Genomic DNA, 5,347 nt, shown 5'->3' on the forward strand with positions numbered 1-5,347 from the left:
CCATTTCTTCTCCAATAAGCCTTCAGTTAATTGATTTTATATTTATTCTCACCCCACCAATGAATTTCCAAAAACAGTTACTCTGAAGAAAATTAAGCTCTGTGGAGGGACCCTAGGTACATCAGAAAATAACACACACAAAAGTTGCTGGTGAACGCAGCAGGCCAGGCAGCATCTATAGGAAGAGGTACAGTCGACGTTTCGGGCCGAGACCCTTCGTCAGGACCAGCAACATTGTTCACCAGCAACTTTTATGGGTGTTGCTTGAAATTCCAGCATCTGCAGATTTCCTCGTGTTTACACCAGAAAATGTCATTTTTTGAAAGCAAGTCTCCAGATGGAAATTAAAGCCAAATAACCCTGTCTATTTGTTTACTCTGTAGTCTGAACAAATAATGCTCAATAGTAAACAGCACAGCCTGGGAATCAGGCATCAAAGTTTTATGACTTATTACCATTTTAGATGCAGCATTGCTATTGATTACTTTGAGTACAGTCCCACTTTCTCAAGAAGCAGACTGAAATAATAGCTTTCAATGGAAACGTAGATGCTTTGATGGGTACGTACTTGAAAAGATATTCATATGAGAAGCAAATGACGATGTTAGACAATCAGAAGACTGCTACAACAGAAAGCTTGTTCCTATCGATGTATTGTTTCTCTTTAGAAAAACTTTTTTTTTGGCTGTACAGCTTTAAACTCTTAATTTATCCCGTAACTAGTCTGTTTATTTTTTTAATTTGCTGTATTTATTTTATTTAGTGGTACAATGTGGATGGAGTAGGCCCTGCCTGCCCTTTGATCCACGTAACCCCAGCAACCCTTGACAAACTTGATTAACCTTAACTCCTAATCACGGGACAATTTACAATGACTAATTAATCTACCCAGGATGTCTTTAGGTTGTGAGAGTAAACAACAAGACCCAAAGAAGGGTGGTTTCCCTTAACTTTTGATTGGCCTGTTTGTTTAATTTTATGTATTTTATTAATTTATTTTCTTCCTCTTTATTCAGCCCAGTAGTTTGGAAAGGATTAGTTTGTAGCCTAGGCTGCAAAGGGGAGGGGGGGGGTTGATATTGAAGGAGGGGGTGGGAGACTGTGGAATACTCCAGAAGTAAGGGTAGCCAAAAAAGGGGTGCATCAAATGAAAGACCCGATGTAATGGGGGACAACAAATTGAGGAAAATGGGTGACTTGGAGGAATTTATAGTTCTGTATAAAATTAAAGGTCAGAAGGAAGGGGAAGGAGGATTTTTAGAGCCCTTAATCCCTTGAATGTGGCAGCAGCATTAGAGAACCAAATAGGTAAAGGATTCCAGGCCAAGATTTTGTCTAATGGATTGCTGAAAATTTGTTGCAAAGATGTTGACCAATATAGCAGTGCTAAAACGTTGGGAAAATTGGTTGTGAAAGTGGAGTGTATCACTTCGAAAGAAAGGAAGGGTGTTAGTGGGGTAGTGTATGGTATTTGGTCTGGCATGACTGAAAAGGAAATTTTGGACAATATTAAAGGTGGTCAAGTGATTGAAGCCAAATCATTAAAATTGAGAGAAGGAGGTGATTAGGATTCTCCTGTCCTACTGGTTTCTGCAGGTGATGTTCTTCCAACTAGAGTCTATCTTGGGAGCATGTCTTATCAAGTTAGAGAATATATTAGACCTCCCTTGCGCTGTTATAATTGCCAGAGATTTGGACATGTTGCTGGTTCATGTCTTGGTAAAAGAAGATGTGTGAAATGTGGAGAGGATCATAATAGTAAAGCATGTAAGGCAGTGGCGCCCAAAAGCAGTAACTGTGGAGGGGACTATGTAGCGGCGTTCAGAGGATGTGAGTATTTTATCAAGGCAAAGCAGATTCAGGTTGTTAGTAACCAACAAAAAAGTATCATATGCTGACGCAGTAAAGAAAGTTGATAGAGAGCAAAGGATAAGTAAAGAAAAGATTGGAACGAGGGGGAGTCAGCACGTTCCGTGTTCTCCAACTATGGTTCCTTCAGACATGTTGCTGATGACTAAAGTCTTTTTTTGCGTTTGTTGTTGATGTACTGGTCGGGGCTAAAACTACAACCAAGAGGTCAGATATGATAAAAGTAGTTATTGGAGCTGCAGAGAGATTCCTTGATATGAAACAGGTTTTACTGGAAAAATTACATGAGTATATGACAGACAAAAAATCACTGAATACTTCCCAGTTGTCAGGGTCAGAGAGTATGGAGAAGCTTTATGTGGATGAAGAGGCCAATAATTAGTATTTGGATGTTTTTAATATTACAATGGAATGCAAGAAGTTTAATTGCAAATGGTCAAGAATTAAAATGATTTGTTGGAACTTTTAAAGATAAGCCTGATTTGATCTGTATACAGGAGGTATGGTTAAAGCCTCATTTAGATTTTGTGATCCCTGGATATGATAGTTTGAGAGCTGACAGAATGGGTAAATCTGGTGGAGGGTGTGCAACTTTCATAAAAACAGGACTTCAGTTTAGAAGATTTGATTTTAAATCTAATCTTGAATTTGTGGCTGTGGAGGTTTGGAGTTCACCGGTCAAATAACTTTGATTAACTTTTATAATCCATGTAATATGATGATGTTATCAGATTTTGATGAAATTATGAATAAGGTAAGATCCCCAGTAATCTGGGTTGGAGACTTCAATGCCCATAATCCTATATGGGGTAGTGAAAGTAAAGATAGTAATGGAGCGGTAATAGAGGAGTTTCAAGATAAATACAACATGGTACTGCTAAATGACTGAAGGCCTACAAGATTTAATATTGTAAAGAATACTTGTAGTCACTTAGCCTTCTCAATCACTTCCTCAAACTTAGCCAGGGTCGGGGAATGGGATGTTATGGACAGATACACACTAGGAAGTGATTACTATCCTATATTATGTAGATTTAGTAGAAATTTGATAGTAGAAGTCGAGGAGAGGTCTGCTAGGTATAATTTTTCTTTCGCCCATTGGGATGAGTACCAGGAAAAAGCTGTGGATATAATAGAAGAGATTGATAGCGAGGGCTCCATAGATGATTGGAATGAATCCCTCTGTTCTATAATTCATAAAGTTGCTCAGTTGACTATTCCACTACGGAATGTTTCTAAGGCTTGAGCATTAGTTCCGTGGTGGAATAAAAATTGTGACATAGCAGTAAGAAACAGAAATAGAGCTTATAAGAAATTAAGAAAGTTAGATAATGTTATGAAGTATAAAAAGGAAAGAGCAGTAGCAAGGAGAGTAATTAAAAATGCAAAGAGGGATAGTTGGAGAAGATTTTGTGGAACCCTGGGCCCTGAGACACCTATAAAGCAGCTATGGATGATGATTCACAAAATATCAGGGATGTATAGAAAACCATCTATCCCAGCTTTGCTGCAAGGAGATATTGAAGCTGTAACCAATAAGGAAAAGGCTGATATGTTTGTAGAGGTGTTCCAAGTGTTACATGGTTCTGGAGAGCCAGGTGATTTGAGAAAGGAAATTATGTTAAAGGAAAGTTGGAAATTGGATAGGCATTTGGATGATAATAGCTCCATATATTTGTTTTTCTCCCTTCAGGAATTGCAGGAAGCTGTCCAATCAGGTTCAAACACTTCTCCTGGTAGGGATGGACTGTGTTATGAATTGCTTAAGCATTTATATGACTCTGTATTAATAGGAATGTTAGCTTTGTTTAATTCAGTATGGAAAGAAGGAAAATTACCAGTAGAATGGAAGCATGTGGTGGTAGTTCCAGTTTTAAAATCAGGTAAAGCTGCATTTAGTCCTAGTTCGTATTGGCCTATAGCTTTAACATCAGTGCTTTGTAAAACTATGGGACAAATGGTCACCAACAAACCTGTTTAATTTTTAGAAAATAAGGGACATTTTTCTGCCTATCAAAATGGTTTTAGAACTGGAAGATCAACAATGGAATCCGTTGCCCTTTTAGATCATGATATTTAAAAAGCATTTCAAAATAGAGAAATAATGGTAAGTGTATTTCTAGATATTAAAAGAGCATATGACTCACTATGGAAGGATGGTTTATTAATTAAACTCTATGATGCGGGAATTAGAGGTAGAATCTTTAACTGGATCAAGGATTTTCTTAAGGAAAGGACAATTCAAGTAAGAACAGGCGGAACAAGCTCCAAGTCAGTTAAAATAGGTAATGGTACCCCTCAAGGAAGTGTCATTAGTCCAGTTCTTTTTAATGTCATGATAAACGATATCTTTGATCAGGTAGGGCCAGGATTTGGCAAATCGTTGCTTGCAGACGATGGTGCAATCTGGAAGAGAGGAAGAAACATCAAGAATATATTAAAGCGGGTACAAAAGGCTTTAAGATCAGTTGAAAACTGGGCTAATAAATGTGGTTTCAGGATTTCTGCTTCTAAGTCCAAATATATGATTTTTGGCTTTGGAAGAAAGATTCCTGATTGTGAATTGTGTCTATATGATTCTGTATTAGAAAAAGTCAAGGTATTCAAGTTTTTAGGTGTCTAGTTTGATGGACTTACTTGGAGGGTTCATTTAGATAGAACAATTGGAAAGTGTGAGAAAGTTTTAAATGTTATGATAAGTATTGCTGGATGTGATTGGGGAGTAGGGCGGGAACTATGTACTTAATATATCTAGCTATGATTAGATGAGTTATTGATTATGGTTGTATTGCTTATGGTTCCGCTGCTACGGCAGAGCTTGAAAAATTAGATTTCGTGCAGTTGGACTCTGTTGTGGAGCTTTTAGAACAACATCAGTCCCTGCATTATGTGTGGAGATGGGAGAAGTGCCTCTACATTTAAGATGAGTTCAGTTGGGCCTGCAGTATTGGCCAAAACTAAATGGCTTCAATCACAGCTGTCCATCAAAATGTCTTTTGCAGGGGAAGTCGGAGCGCCAAAGTAAAATTAAAAGATACCCATCTTTAGATTTGGTTAATAACTGGGCTGTGAAATTGAAACTGACTGAGGAAGACATAGCTGACCAAATTTGCTTGCCACCTGTCCCTTTTTGGCTCTTTCCAGAACCAGAAGTAGACCTATTCCTCCTTTTTCAGCTTCAAGGAAGCAGAGCAATTTCAACAGCGTCGATCATAAATGAATATTTAAATAATAAATGGAGATCTTATCTGAAGATTTTTACTGATGGCTCAGTGGACCCAGAGAGCAGTAAGGCAGGATTTGGGATGTACATGTGTCAACTTGGAGTTAAGATTGGTCACCGGGTTTCAGATGGTGTTTCTGTCTTTGCAACAGAATTATTCGCAATCCTCTGGGCCTTATAGTAGACAGAAGACTCTTGACCATGCAGGGTTATCATCTATTTGGATTCTGCTGCTGCCTTAGAGGCTATAAAAGG

The sequence above is a fragment of the Mobula birostris genome, chromosome 16 (assembly GCF_030028105.1).
Source record: "Mobula birostris isolate sMobBir1 chromosome 16, sMobBir1.hap1, whole genome shotgun sequence".
NCBI classification, from domain to species: Eukaryota; Metazoa; Chordata; class Chondrichthyes; order Myliobatiformes; family Myliobatidae; genus Mobula; species Mobula birostris.